The 15,224-nt window shown below is 39.7% G+C and overlaps 1 long non-coding RNA gene across 1 annotated transcript; it reads left to right on the top strand.

Annotated features, from left to right (window-relative positions):
• Window positions 1–690: 690 nt before the first annotated feature.
• Window positions 691–14,986, top strand: LOC137632006 (uncharacterized). The gene is made up of 3 exons (XR_011041993.1): window positions 691–907; window positions 9,022–9,150; window positions 14,581–14,986. It is a non-coding gene; the product is annotated as an uncharacterized lncRNA (long non-coding RNA).
• The last annotated feature ends 238 nt before the right edge of the window (window positions 14,987–15,224 follow it).

The following is a 15,224-nucleotide window of genomic DNA, read 5'->3' on the forward strand; positions in this document are numbered from 1 at the left end:
TATTAAGTTGTGTTTTTTTATGGTATTTTCATTCTAGTATAAGAAACTTTGATGCACAGTAATAGCCGATTTAAAGAAAATAGTATTAAGGTCAATTCAAGTACAGTATTATGGAATGAGAAACTGTGAGAAGCTATTACTGTAATGGATTTGGGAAGATGTATGTGTTTATATGTGTGTAGATGCAGTAGTTGAATAAAATAGAAAATCAGTTTTGTAAAAGCTTGTTTGATTCTGATGTATTAGTGTCATAATCCCTCCATAAGCTGATGCTGAAGTTGATGTTCCCCTTGTAGAGCTAAGATCAGGGGATGAGTTTTGATTAGACTTGCTTGAGCTCCGGGTACTCTCATTACAGGTCCTGCAGATACTAATGCCATATTACTGTATTGAGAATTTTGTTTTAAAAATTATTTTCATATATTCACCAACAGTGAGAATTAATAAAACATGAGACAGTTTTACAGAGAAGACTCCCTCTTTATGCAAAGTTTGTACGAGTATAGGAATTGATAGATAGCTGGAATTATTTTACCATAATTATGTGTTGCTTTCTCAGTTATGGTTTACTACTGTATGTATTATTTGCATGAAGTATGCTATGGAAATTCTTTTGTAGCCACGATATTCAAAATTTATTGTTAATAGAAATCTGAAATTTTAATTGTGTATTACTTTTTTCAGAATGTAGCATGATGGGATAAGTCCGTACAAGTTTTGCACTGAATGGGGTTGAGATGAATTTTCTGCTCCATAGGTTTTTATTAAATTGAACCATGAATTGAATAACTCATCCTTAAGAAGTTGAGGTGCAGTTTCTAGATTGTGGTTGGACACAGGCAACATTTTTGCTTAAATGGGGTATAGCAAAAACCCATTGGAATGTTTATTAATTTGATGAAGAGATGTAAGTACCATCTTTATTCATATTGACTTTTTTTTTAATTATAGACCCACAATAGCTGGGCTTACACAAAATGAATTTTTTAGTATATTGTTTAAATATGTAAGGCATTCAATTTCAGAATTTTTGCCAGATCTGAAATTTGTAGCACAGCTGTGCATGTGGAAAATTATCCCTCCAAAGATTAAGGTCAAGATATTAGTACTGTAAGTATAAATGGAAAAACTACCCTACCTCTTGAAGGATTAGGCATCTTATCTTAAGGTGATGTTTTGAATTTTTATAGGTTTTGTTAAGATACAGCATGTCTTACTTACCAGAAATTGTTTTTTTTTTTTTTTTTTTTTTTTTTCACTATTGATGTCATGTTAATAAGCTGTGTAGTCTCCAAGGATTTTTTTTCTGTAAAGGTTAGAACAATGAATCCAATAACATAAGAAAATACCATAGAAATATTGTCTCCTCTGCTTTAGTGCCAGTGTTTCAATGTGCAAAATATGGGCTGTGTGTGTTTGTTACTTTTCATATAGTTTGTTTATTCCCTTATTTCCTTTAATCACTTTGCTATTTTTACCTGTTGGAGCCCTTTTCCAACTAGGTTTGTAGCTTAGCTAGTAATGATAATAATAATTATAATAATAATGATGATGATGATAATGGAGTAACATGTTCACTGTAAGACATCTGGTTGTTATTTTGTGGTTTTAGTCCCACATGGATCTTTTCTTCATTCTTATTAATTTTTGTACCTTGTCCGAAAATATCTTAAAATGAGTTGGGGTCGGGGTCCAAACTCGTGTTATTTTTCCTGAAGTCTTGAATTATCATTACTCAGTTTTATGTAAAAGCGTTATATTTTGTTCTCTTTGATGTTTGAAATTTATCAATTTAAATACTTCAGTACCCTTTTCTATGTTTTCATTTGAATGTTGCTACTTACCATGCACAGAACTGGAATTCCTAACTAACGTTTGAAGCTCAAAAATTCAACAGAGTTGAGTAACTATATAGACTTAGGTTTTCAACTTTGTCTACAGCCAAAGCCTAATGAATGAGTAAATAAAATGGTGCTAAGATTCTTGCCTTAGGTTTTTGCATTTCAGACTTCATTGCTCTTCATTCCTGCCATCAGTTTGCCCGCCGGGCATTGCCCGGATGTGTGGAGGTAGCATAAGACTCCCGATAATGAAACCTATTTCTAAGTAATGATATTTTAATTAATACTACTTTTCAATCGGTGATTTCTGGGTCGAACCTGTGGCGCCCGGTGAAAAGTCCTTCTTGAAAACCAACGGGTGACTTTCAGGTACCCTGGGCTGATCTCCTCCCCATCCAACTGATCAAAGGATTGGTCAGGGATCAAGTTCAACATCACTCTGGTGCAATAACAGAGATTAAGGATATGATGGCTACTCTGATCCGCGCCGGAACTCAGTTCCCTCCCCCTTCTGCCCCAGACGCATCGAAGCTGCCGCCCTTCGATAAAAACAATCCTTGGCGGTTTGCTTTGCATGCTCCATTCGTAGATGGCTCCCTAACTCTGGAGGGCATGGGCACCCGCCCTCTAGAGGACCTGGAGTTCTATCCCCCGGGCCTAGCATTCCCGTTCAATGGTTTTGTTCGGTTAAAGGAACATGCATTGGTCCGTATGGACAAGGTACCGAAGGAAACGGTCATATTTCCAAAAGAGCAGGCCCAGGCTATCTGGGCCAGAACACTTATCAGAGTGGGGGTGTATTAACTCCAAGCTCACCCCTCACAAAGGTTCCTACACTATTTTTACGACAGCGGCCTCCATCTCTTTGCCGCTCATAGACAAAGTCACAGAGCTGACTATACAGGCCATCAAAGAAGGCTCTTCCATGCCGGCTCTCAAGGAGACGGACCCCACCTCTTTGCTTATTCCGGGTTCCTCGGCAGCCTGGGAGGCTGCGGCCTCTACCTTCACGGTGGGGAAACTAGACCCGGACTGTGCCTCTACTCTTTTCTCTGAGAAGCTTCCCAGATTAATAGAGAGTCTTCTCAAAACTGAGTTCGAGACCCGTACTAGACTTGCTAGGTCCCTCCAATCCATCACCTCCATGGAGTCCCTTGCATCTCTTTACCCAGAGGAAACGCTGTTCAGAGTCGCCACAAAGAACCAGCTGCTATCCTACCAAATAGATCTCCATGACTTCTGGTCAGCTCGGGTTAGTTGCAGGAAGTTCGTTCTGTCGGAGGCCACCATCAGGCATTAGCCGAACAGACTGATAGCTTCCTCCTGCTGGGGTAAGACCCTCTTCCCTCAGACCGAGGTGGATAAGGTTCTTCAGGACGCAGCGAGGGCAAACCAGAATTTGCAGGTAAGGTGGGGTCTCTCAGCCAAAAAGAAGTTCGAACCCCAGAGACACACGTTCTTCAAGAAGAAGCTGAGGTTTAGTCCTTACAAAGCGGCCCGGGGTACCTCGTCCCCACAGCCTTCCGCGGCCTCGACTTCTCGACAACAGGCGCCTCCTCAGCAGGTAGTCTACCTCGCTGCTCCCCCTGGTACACAGCCCAACCCCTCTTGGATGCCCTCACCTGCATACAACCCTGCCTACGAACCCTCCGGTTCCTTTCGTGGATACCAAAGAGGGAGTTCCAGAGGTAGAGGACAGTTCCGCCAACGCGGCGGGCTCAGAGCAAGGGGTTCCCGTGGAGGGAGGGGCCCTAAGTTCACTCCCTCCCAATGATGTGATGCCGGTAGGAGGGAGACTATCACTTCCGGGATCATTGGACCTTCAGTCCATGGGCTCACAGCATAATATCAAGGGGCTTGGGTTGGAAATGGTCACAGGGATCCCCTCCTCCACCGGTGACCTTCTTCCAGAGACCCACTCCCATCCTGGAAGAGTACACTGCGGAGTTACTCAAGAAGAGAGCAATCAAGCGGGTTCGATCCCTGAAATTCCAAGGCCGCCTGTTTACAGTCCCGAAGAAAGACTCGTCGGCGTTGAGGGTAGTTCTGGACTTGTCGAAGCTCAACTCTTACATCCTTTGCGACAAGTTCCGTATGCTGACTATCTCTCAGGTACGGACCTTACTTCCCCGTGGGGCCGTCACCACCTCTATCGATCTTACCGACGCCTATTATCATGTCCCAGTAGCTCGAAACTTCTCTCCTTACCTAGGCTTCCGTCTCGGCAAGAGAGCCTTCGCATTCAAAGTCATGCCCTTCGGTCTCAGCATTGCCCCCAGGGTATTCACGAAACTGGGGGAGACGGTGCTCGAGCAACTCAGACACCAAGGGATACAAATCGTCGCCTATCTGGACGATTGGCTCATTTGGGCCCAGTCGCACCAGGAATGCAAAAGAGCTACGTCGAAGGTACTCCATTTTCTCGCCAAACTGGGCTTCCAAGTCAACCTCCGGAAGTCCCGCCTACAACCATCAAGCCTCTTCGAATGGTTAGGCATTCGTTGGGACCTCTCAAAGCACAAGCTCTCCCTTCCTCCCAAGAAGGTGAGGGAGATAGCTTCCAAGGTCAGGAACTTTCTCAAACACAAACAGGTGTCCAGAAGAGCTTTAGAACGAGTCCTCGGCCTACTCCAGTTTGCCTCACTGACCGATCTCCTATTAAAAGCCAAACTCAAAGACATCAATCGAGTTTGGAGAAAGAGGGCGACAATACCTTTAAGAGACAAGACCTCGAAGATCCCCTCTGTCTTGAAAATGAGACTACAACCATGGTCCGATCGGAGGAACCTCTCCAAGTCGGTTCCTCTACAGTTCCCCTCTCCACAAGTGACAATTCATACCGACGCGTCTCTGAGTGGTTGGGGGGGTTACTCCCAACATCAGATGTTTCAGGGCTCTTGGTCACCCGCCATGAGACAGTTCCATATCAATGTTCTCGAAGCCATGGCGGTGTTCTTGACCCTGAAGAGAATCTCCCCTCCGAGGTCGACCCACATCAGAGTAGTCTCAGACAGCACGGCCGTAGTCCACTGCCTCAACAGGGGGGGGTCCAAATCACCCAACCTGAATCAGATCCTGGTCACTATCTTCACCTTGGCAGCCGACAAAGACTGGTTCCTGTCAGCAACTCACCTAGCAGGAGTCCAGAATGTGATAGCAGACGCATTATCCAGGACGAGCCCACTGGAATCGGAGTGGTCCCTGGACATGCACTCCTTCCGGTGGATACTCAGGCTGGTTCCAGGTCTCCAGGTAGATCTATTCGCGACCCGACTCAATCACAAGCTCCCATGTTATGTGACACCGAACCTGGACCCTCAGGCTTATGCCATGGACGCATTAACCCTGGATTGGAACCATTGGCAGGAGATCTTCTTATTCCCTCCAGTGAATCTTCTACTGAAAGTCTTGCACAAACTCCGCTCCTTCAACGGGGCAGTAGCTTTAGTGGCACCTCACTGGCCAAAGAGCAGTTGGTTTCCTCTCCTCCTCGAGTTGAAACTCCGTCCCTTCCGGATCCCATTCCCCAAACTGACCCAGGTGGTCCAAACTCGGACTGTGTCAGATTCCTCAAGGATAGCCAAAACCCTAACTTTGTGGATTTCATGAAGTTTGCGGCACGTAGGGACGCAAACATCGACCCAGATAATGTCCTCTTTATAGAATCAGACAAAAGGGACTCAACGATTCGCCAATATGATTCGGCGGTTAAGAAACTAGCGGATTTCTTAAGGACTTCAGACCATTCGGTTATGACTCCTAATTTAGCCATCTCCTTCTTTAGGTCCATTTTTGACAAAGGCCTAGCAGCTAGCACTATAACCACCATTAAGTCAGCTCTGAGGAAAGTCTTCCTGGTTGGGTTTAACATTAATCTGGCGGAGTCTTATTTCTCATCTATTCCAAAAGCATGTGCTAGGCTTCGACCTTCGGTCTGTCCTCAAAAGGTCTCTTGGTCTCTAAATGATGTCCTCAAACTGGCCTCCGACACGGACAACGAATCCTGCTCTTATATCACTCTTCTTAGGAAGACTTTATTTCTAACAGCTTTGGCCTCGGGTTCCAGAATCTCAGAACTAGCAGCTCTCTCACGAAACTCAGAGAACATGGATTTCCTCCCTTCAGGTGAGGTACTTCTTTCACCAGACAGGGCGTTCCTAGCTAAGAACGAGGACCCCCAAAATAGGTGGTCCCCTTGGAAGATTATTCCTCTTCTCCAAGATACTTCTCTATGTCCGGTCACCACTCTCAGGGCCTTTTTAGCCAGGACTGCTACCCGATCGTCTGGCCCCTTGTTTATCAGAGAACAAGGAGGTACCATTTCCATACGTGGCATTAGGCAACAGATCCTATACTTCATTAAACAAGCCAATCCGGGATCATTTCCCCATGCTCATGATATCCGATCGATAGCTACCTCCATCAACTATTTCCAGAATATGGACTTTGATAACCTTAAGAAGTACACGGGTTGGAAATCTCCTATGGTCTTCAAACGCCACTATCTAAAGAACTTACAGGCTCTTAAATACCCAACGGTTGCAGCTGGGAGCCTTATCTCTCCCCATTGATCTTTTGTTCTTCCTTTCATCCATCTCTTCTCTTCTCCCTCCTACCCGCCACTCGCACCACGACGCCGCTTCCTTGGTGGTTCGTTAGCCCTAAGTGTATTACATATTAGGTTAATATGATTGTAACTATTATTGTTTTCCGTTGTTATAAAGTTGGGATATTCTTAGCCATGTCAGTTTTGTTGCATGTTTTCCTCTGATACTCAGAGGTTTCCTTGTTGTCATGTTTGTTTATCCTTACTCTCACTATGCCCTGTGGCTAGTTTATATTTTATGCCTACTTACCTTAATTATATATGATTTTCTTTACATGGTGTTGTTTCTCTCCCCTTATTAAATTAGTAGTTATTGTTGGGCTTGGAAGGCATTCTCTGGTACATTTTCACCGGGCGCCACAGGTTCGACCCAGAAAAGGGATTTTGACGAAGGAAAAATCTATTTCTGGGGAGAGACCTGTGGCGCCCGGTGAAACCCTTCCCCTTATTTTACACGATCCCACCCTTTCCTTTCCAAGCCATCATGGCCAATACAGAAGGATGTTGTTCAGATGGCGCTCGCGTCGTGGCGTGGGTGGTGCGGCGATGGGGGTGTGTCTAGGGCCTCTGTATCGGCCCATCCCTTTGGCGAAGGAATTAACTAAATGGAAGACAACCTGTGAATAGTGGATTTCACGCGCCTTTGCTTTATACACGACACCCAAAAGGTGCTCGCGCGAGGGTTGTAACCTCAGCATTCCATGCTTTTATCTTTCTCTGGTATAATTGGAAGGTTTTTATCAGAAAAGATATTCAAGAAGGACTTTTCACCGGGCGCCACAGGTCTCTCCCCAGAAATAGATTTTTCCTTCGTCAAAATCCCTTTTTTTTAAACTTTTTATCACATTTTACAAGATAGCATTAATAATAAGGTTTAGAAAAGATTCTGGGGAGGAATGGCATTCGTCTGCTTAGTGCAAATCATCAGTAATAGTTATCTAAGTGAATATTAGTACAGTAAAAGCTTTAAGTAAGTTTTGCTTCGTCTTCAACCTGGGAACTTGACATGTAGGTACATATGTGATACAGGGTACGTTTGGGTATTGATGTTATTGTATATCAGACATTTTTGCTATTTTCCAAGACTGGTTTACATAGGCTGCTGGAAAGTTTCCTTGAATAGTTTATATCCTAAATTCAGAATCTTGCAATATTGCTTTTGAAATAATTTAAATACAGCAGGCTTCTTTCACAACAGCATTTCTGATTCTGATATTAAGTTTGAACTTGATATTTCTGACGAAAGCAGTGCAAATTGTTATTGGAGCATCTGTTATAGAACATTGAACATACTGTTAATTGATTAGGCTAGTCCAGCTAATTGCAGATTCTTTTACTTTTTTGTAATCTTGTTCTATAACCCAAACCAGAAGTATTTTGTACATTTTATAGATCTAATGTACTAAGGACCATCCTTAGATGCTTTGTAATCTGTTCTTATGCATATGATTGGTAAAATAATTCTCCAATTGATTTACTCTAGGTTTTCAGTTGCTGTGTGTATATGGCTGAAGCTAGTTTATTGCAACAGTATTCAAATTCTCCGATTGATTTACTCTAGGTTTTCAGTTGCTGTGTGTATATGGCTGAAGCTAGTTTATTGCAACAGTATTCAAATTCCCCGATTGATTTACTCTAGGTTTTCAGTTGCTGTGTGTATATGGCTGAAGATAGTTTATTGCAACAGTATTCGAATTCCCCGATTGATTTACTCTAGGTTTTCAGTTGCTGTGTGTATATGGCTGAAGATAGTTTATTGCAACAGTATACAAATTGTTTGGTTTGAAAACAAATCCTCTTAAATAAGGCCTTTGGCAGGCAATACAGTGCTGATGTTATTCTCAATAAAAAATAGAAATAGAATAATTGACAGAGTTGATACTCCTCATATATTATTATTTCATGGACTAATTTCATTATTCTGTAACCAGTTGTTTTTGGCAGTACCACAATGCACATATTTTTCATTTGATTAATGAAATCGATAGCAAATTTACACTCAAATACTACTTTAATCACAAGCTAAATTCTCCTGCTGAAAAAAATATTGAGTATAGTGTTTGTATAACAAATATGTATTTAAGTGTTTTCAATATAGGTCTAGATTACATTTTTGTTTGGAAATTTCCTGCCACCAGATCCTTAAAAAAATTAAATCATATATCAGTCCTCAGTAAACTTAGAGGCATATTGAAATATCTTATACTAGAGATAACTTTCATATATTAGTGTTACATGCAACAACTTATTTTTTCATTCATATTAATATAAGAACACGTTTTCCCAAACTTCAATGCAGAATTTACATCATGAGAGTATAGTTTGGATCTTAAATATCAAGGTAGGCATGTCAAACAAACTCAGGGTTACAGGAAGGGGGAGTTGTGAAAATACTGTTAATACAAAGCCTGATTACTATAGATAATTCAGGATTATAGGTAATTTTAGATAGTTTGCAAAGCGTGTTTGGATATTGAAGCATTGGTACTGCTAATTCTAAATATTTCTAAATTTTACTTGTGACAGTTATATGTTTTATCTTGGATATATATTAATGGCTATTACCTTTTCAAGGAAACTGGCAGTAAATGGCTGGGTATACAATACATTTCTTATGCTGATGGTAACCTATATCAGAGCCTACAGAAGAGATATTTTATTGCTCTTTGCCAAATTATGAATGCAGTGAGTATGGAATAGCAAGTAAGTAAATGTCTATTTCTTAATTTCTATACTTGTGCCGGCCTAGTAAAGATAAAATGTCATTAGCTTCACAACCAATTGCAGTTCTTTTGATGATGGTGCAGATTTAGTTTGTTTTTATCTGGTCCATTAAGGAATATCAGAAATATAAGTACTGTAGGTTATTGGACTTTGAAATGTATATTACACCCAGGTTACACAAGATATTTGGAAAATGGCATAAAAGTTATATTGAATTTCTATTTCAAAAGTGGTACAGGCTTGTAAGTTTTTTTTTTTTTTTTTTTTTTTTTTTTTTTTACCATAGGAAAAGTGAATGCCGTCAGAATATCGGTTTAAAATGGGTAATTTTGTGCAATTAATCACAGTAATGATTATTTAGGTGGGTGTGTGTACACTGAACTTTTTTTTTTTTTTTTTTACCCATGTTTGATGTAAATTGCAAAGTACTGTAATTCCTTAAACTGACTCTTACAAAGTTATAAATTTACATTTTGCAGATCCTTGTCAAGATTTAAAGTTTTAATCCTGTGGTTAATATCAGTGTAGAGGTCATCAATTATTCCTAAAAAAAGAAAAAGAAAATCAGTTTTTGGTATTCGGTGCAACTTCACATGTAGAGTAACTTTAGCATTCAATCATCATGTTTTATTTTTTCAAAGTAAGGACATGTCTTTTACTCTTCTTGATACAGTAGTGTATTTACATAATTAAAATGAAGATTGCATTTCATGTACGAAGGTAAGCATGTTAAACAAACTTGGTAAATTGTAAAGGTGGTTCAGAATACTGTAGTTACTAGTCTTCCTCATTATAATGGCTAATTTTGAATTTTCAGCATATTTTTCCATACTTGAAGTATTTAAATGGATATGAATGATAGAAATTTTATATGCTGTACTTAATCATCAGTGCCACTTATAAATACTTTTTTTACATCATTGCCACGTATAGATAATTTTGACATTAAATTTTGTGTCCGGTGTAATGATTTATTTTTATGCATAATTTTACATTCTTGGTGTTTCTCCTGTGTATTTAGTACGTTAGTATGGATGCCTTTCACCATTTAGTATAAATACTGTATCATAAAGTAGATAGTGCAGTGTTATACAGGTCATCATATCTTGTTGCTCGAGTACTGGATCGATTGCTTGGTTGCATCATTGGTGTTCAAGAGGTCTTGATCTGTACAGGTCGGTCCCAGATCATAATCACAAAGAATGTATTGCATTGTTTGCACTGGATAGCCAGACTGGGACTCGCTAGTGGATGAGAGTCCCCATTTTGATCCCAGTCTTACCCACCCTGGTTCTTGTCCTATTTAATGTTACCCAGTCTTTTCTTGAGAGGGTTGTTCCACTTTGGACCCACTTGGGAGCTGTTCATTTGGGCTCTGAATGGCAGCATTTTGTGGGTAGTGGTCCCGTTCTCTCCACTTTTTGAGTCTATGGTAAGCTGACTGCTCAGGATCTAAACTATCAATAGCCATACAAGCTCTTTCTGGACTTCAGTCTTTTTGTCGAGACCCTATAACCGAAGATGGGTGGCTTTCGTCTAACTTTCTTTACTGCTTCTGTGTCTTGGCATGATGTCTCTGCATATACTGTATGTGGTGGTGTAATTCCTACCAATCTATAGTGTGTGGGAAGTGGTGCTGTTTCAAGGTTCTGGTTATTATTCTACATGTATTGTTAAGCTCAGTATCTTTTGTGAGCATGGCAATAATTAGCAGCAGAATACTGTAGCATAGTACTAGAGCTTTTGTAGTTAGTGTCTTTGGATCTGTTTGCCTAGTAAATTGTTTCTCGTAGCAAATTTCAACTTTTGGTTGCTTACATGTTCTGCAAAAGACAGAGTTGGGTTTAAAGTGACTATCAGGGATACAGAAGTCACGATGCTCAACTCTCATTATTCCAGATGTTTTTCTTTTTGCCTGCGTCTTTCCAGGAATGGCATTAAACGAGTTACGTTTGTAGTACTTGGTGAGATGTTCAAGAGAAGTCGATAGTCTCTTTTCGATAGCTTCAAATGTGATCGCTTGTGTGGCGATACACAAGTTGTCTGCATGAGATTTTGTTCATTTGTATGGATGTTAAAAATATTGAAACAAGAACAGACAATTTTTCTGTGTGTTATCTGCTCTTCTTGCCATCCATTTCAACAAAGAAGCGTCAGTTTGTGAGCAATGATTATATGATCTTCACAATCTTTGTGCAATGAACAACTTTGGTCAGCTTTAGGAATATTCTGTGATTTACTGTATCATGCAGCAGTCGGATCCACAAAAATTGCGCCAGTAATTTGTCTGGCCTCAAAATCATCCTCGATATATTGAGTGAGGTTCAATATTTGACAACAACATGATCACTCTGGCTGGAATCCAGCCTGGTCTGGTGATAGTTTTAGTTCTACTGTAGGGCACATGCAGGCCATTATTATTTATTCATATATTTTGTTGAGAATCCATAGGAGGGAGATGGAACAGTAGCTTTTTCTGCTCTCTGGATCTTTTCCAGGTTTTAGCTGGGCCATAACTCTTGCTCTTCTCCATATCTTTGAGATATTTAAACTTGTACATTTGTTAGAGAGAAAGTATCCATGATTTGGTTCTAGTCCAGAAGTGTTGTATTATTTCTGTTGTGATCCTGTCAGGTCCAGCTGCTTTTCTAGGTTTTAGGCATTTCAAGGCTTTTCTGGAGTTCAATGGTGAACAGATCAAATTGTTCATCACTTTCTCGCATGATGTGGTCAATTTCATAATTCATTTTCTTTAGGTATCCTTGTTCTTTATTAGGTGGTTTTCCATTGAGTAGTAATTAGTTTGCTACTTCATCTAGTGTCATGGTGGCCACACTTGTTCGAGTGTTCTATTCAAGTGTTCATTTTCTTCATAGTAGTTCATGTCTTCTTGCTATTATGGGTCCTGTCTATATTGCATATAAGTTCTTGCCATCATTCAAGACTTCCATTTGCAACGGAAGCTGTTATGGTCTCACATAGAGGTTGATAGTATTTTCAGCGAATGGATCTGTATTAATTGCTTGTACAGCATATACTCCACATATAGGTCTTTACTTAGATCTGTTACGCAAGGTAAGAGGGTCTTTTTGCATCCTCTTGAGATATGTTTACTGGAAACCTCCCACATAAGCTTTTAAAAGTCTCCTTAATTCTCTGCTCTTGCTTCAATGGTTGAGATCCTGGAATAGAGCTCTGCTGTAAAGTCTTCCCATTTTTCCTTTCTAAAATTAGATCTGGGGCTGATTTTGAGTCAAGAGGCCTGATAACTAGTTTCATATGCACATTGATTGGTCTATATTGTGATTTTGGGATAGAATCATTAGAGTTAGTGTAGAGGAAGAGAGGACACAAATGCCAGTTCAGGGTTATATCCTCTTCTCCATCTAGCATTCATAAAGGATGGCTTATCTTTTGCATTGTCATGATGTTGTTCATAGCCCATTCCCCAACACCCTCAACATCTATTATTTTGGGTATAGCCCCATATGGTGTTATGACTTGAAATCACTATTGCTTAATTGAATCTATAGCATCCGTTCAATTAAACCTTCAATTTCACTTTCTGATTAAATTAGGTACAAAGTTATTGAAAGCAAGATATGTATTACAATGCTAGTAATCTAGGATATTTTACTACTTGCTACCTTCATCATAGCTGCTGATTTTAAACTATTGCAGAAGTTCAACTTGTGCGATCTTTACCTAGAATTGTTATGTATTTAATGATCTTGTAGCCTTGCAGCAAAGGTTTGTTGAATTATCTTAGGGGAAAGTAAATTTCATATGCTTTTGGGTAGTATTTTCAACATCGTTCTAAATGTAACTTGGGTGTTGATCCATTATGATAAACCACTTGCATTTCGGTATTGACATTTTTTTTTCCTCAATTTTCAATACCCCTGCAGAGTTGAGCCATGTATTCACCTACTGTATATATTAAGGATCTAGCATTCATTCAGTTCATACCTGTAGCTGCTTTATAATCCTCCTGCATTACCTCCATTTCTGCTTCCAATACCTTCTAAACTTTACTTTCTAGTATAGTTGCAGGGTTTTTCACCAAGTTGGACTAGGGTGCTGAATGGTTTCGCATTCCTCAGCCTTGTGCTATTTAGACCAAATTCATAATTCCAGACCAAATTCATAATTCCAGTTTAATCTAATCCTTGGTGGAGTTTACATCGAGGTCTGGAGAGAGCATTCTCTACAGACCATGTTCTATATTATAGAGTTATGTTTGTAACTTATGGAAGAGGGTAGGCAAATCAAAGTCAAGGTACTATAAAGTGTTTTTTTTTTTTTAAATAACTATGGAAGTCATCCCTCATTATGGTACCTAGTTTGGGATTACAAGAAAAATTAGTTTGTATACTTTGAGGTTTTAAAAAATTATCAAAATACTTTCTCCTAAAAAATGCTTTCAACATTGTAAGTTTGTCTTGTACATTTTAGCGTCGTTACTTGCAGTTTTTATTTTTAAAAGGAAACTGGTTAGAAATGGTCGAGGCAGGTATTGCTGAAATTCATTTGTCTACAGTGTGGTAAGTATGGAATGGTAAATGTTTTGTATTTTATGCTTATGAATTTGTGCAGGACGAGATAAATACCTAATCACCAAAGCTCCAAAGCTGGAAAAATTTGAACAAGTAATTTTATGAAAATGATATAATGAAGTTTTTAAAACAATTTTTGAATAAGCTCAAATATTAGTTTATGAAACATATTATGCACTATAGGTCTTACTTAAAGGACTTTGCAGCATTCTATCTCTATACATCACAATTTTTCCTACCTTTCTGACTCTTGCTGTGTCCAGGCTCTTTCTGACTCTTGCTGTGTCCAGGCTCTTGTTTTCCTTTTTACAACAGCTGCATGGTTTTTTCTCCCTTGTTTCACATTGATGCAACCCTGCTATTTTTGTTTGACTAATAGTCAAAGTTGTGGGGAAGTGTTCAAACCACCACACACAAGATAACATTATGAAAACGTGCCAAATAGATTGCTGCAAAATTATTTAAAATTAATAATATTTTGCTCTTCAAAATGATTAAGGGTCCTTTCAAAAGTGATGAAATTTCAAGTACCATTGCATGTAGTAGTTTAAAAATTGCCCAAAAGTATAGGATGCTTTTTTTTTTTTTTGATCACCCGGAACCACTGTCTAAAAATAATAATTGTAATAAAACACCTAGATTAATATAAAATGTATGGTCCATGTTAGAAGAAGCCTTCAACTTCATATGGTATAGTGATAATTATTTATAGGGTGTTAATTTAGAAAATTTAGCCATTTTTTTTTATATTTTCATACTTTGCTACAATTCTTATTGTACACTTATTCTAAACAGTATCTATTAGTATCTATTGAATATCTTAAATGTGCTGTTATTGTGATAATTCTTGCAGGAAGGAGTCATCAAAACACCGGGAGAGTTTAAGCTTCTTGAAATGATTGCTGCTGAAAAGATCCTGGCATGTAAGGGTATTTGGACATAGGCTAGAAGGCTTCTGTCTTGTGATGAAAAAGTTGCTGGAAGGGCAGTCAGGTGATGAATGCAGCTACGCTCGAAAGACTTCCACCACCATATGATAAACTGCTGTTGCTAGCCTCTGTCAACACCATAAATGATAAATACTGCTGCTAGGTCTCCGTCAACTGATGAATGGCGCTGGAAGGTTGCCATCATGTGATGAATGCTGCTGCTGCTGGAAGGCCTCATGATGAATGGTGCTGGAAGGCCTCATGATGAATGGTGCTGGAAGGCCTCATGATGAATGGTGCTGGAAGGCCTCATGATGAATGGTGCTGGAAGGCCTCATGATGAATGGTGCTGGAAGGCCTCATGATGAATGGTGCTGGAAGGCCTCATGATGAATGGTGCTGGAAGGCCTCATGATGAATGGTGCTGGAAGGCCTCATGATGAATGGTGCTGGAAGGCCTCATGATGAATGGTGCTGGAAGGCCTCATGATGAATGGTGCTGGAAGGCCTCATGATGAATGGTGCTGGAAGGCCTCATGATGAATGGTGCTGGAAGGCCTCATGATGA

The sequence above is a fragment of the Palaemon carinicauda genome, chromosome 40 (genome assembly GCF_036898095.1).
Source record: "Palaemon carinicauda isolate YSFRI2023 chromosome 40, ASM3689809v2, whole genome shotgun sequence".
In the NCBI taxonomy this organism is placed as follows: Eukaryota; Metazoa; Arthropoda; class Malacostraca; order Decapoda; family Palaemonidae; genus Palaemon; species Palaemon carinicauda.